Here is a 690-nt window from a genome sequence, read left to right on the forward strand (position 1 = left end):
GACCTTGAGGGGTGGTCTGGACGCTAGTCATTCGGATAAGACAATAAACCGAGGTCCCGTGTGCAGCATGCACGTAAAAGAACCCACGGCAACAAAAGCGTTGTCCCTGGCAAAATTCTGTAGAAAAATCCACATCGATAGGAAAAACAAACAAAACTGCAGGCAGGAAAAAATACCCCCAAAAGTGGGTGGCGTTCTCAGTGTAGCGATGCACTCTTCCTGGGGAGAGCAGCCCGAATTTCACACAGAGAAATCTGTTGTGAAAAAGAGAGAGAGAGAGAGAGAGAGAGAGAGAGAGAGAGAGAGAGAGAGAGAGAGAGAGAGAGGAATACCAATAAAGAAACCCAGAAAACAATTTACTCTAAGGGGAAGGGGGTTTTGCTGGCAGTTTCCAGAAGTTGAACGGTTGGAGACACAGTGTTACGATGATGACGACAACGACAACGACGACGATGATGACGATGACGACTACAACGACGACAACGATGATAATGATGATGATGACGATGTCGACAAAGACGACGATGATGATGACCACGACGACGACAAAAACGATGATGATGCTGATGATGATGTTGATGATGATGATGACGATGACGAAAGACGATGTTGATGATGACGACGACGATGACGAAGATGGTAAGGATTATGACGATAATGAGAATGGCGATAAAGAAGGAGATGATAATG

The sequence above is a fragment of the Babylonia areolata genome, chromosome 15 (genome assembly GCF_041734735.1).
Source record: "Babylonia areolata isolate BAREFJ2019XMU chromosome 15, ASM4173473v1, whole genome shotgun sequence".
Taxonomy (NCBI): Eukaryota; Metazoa; Mollusca; class Gastropoda; order Neogastropoda; family Buccinidae; genus Babylonia; species Babylonia areolata.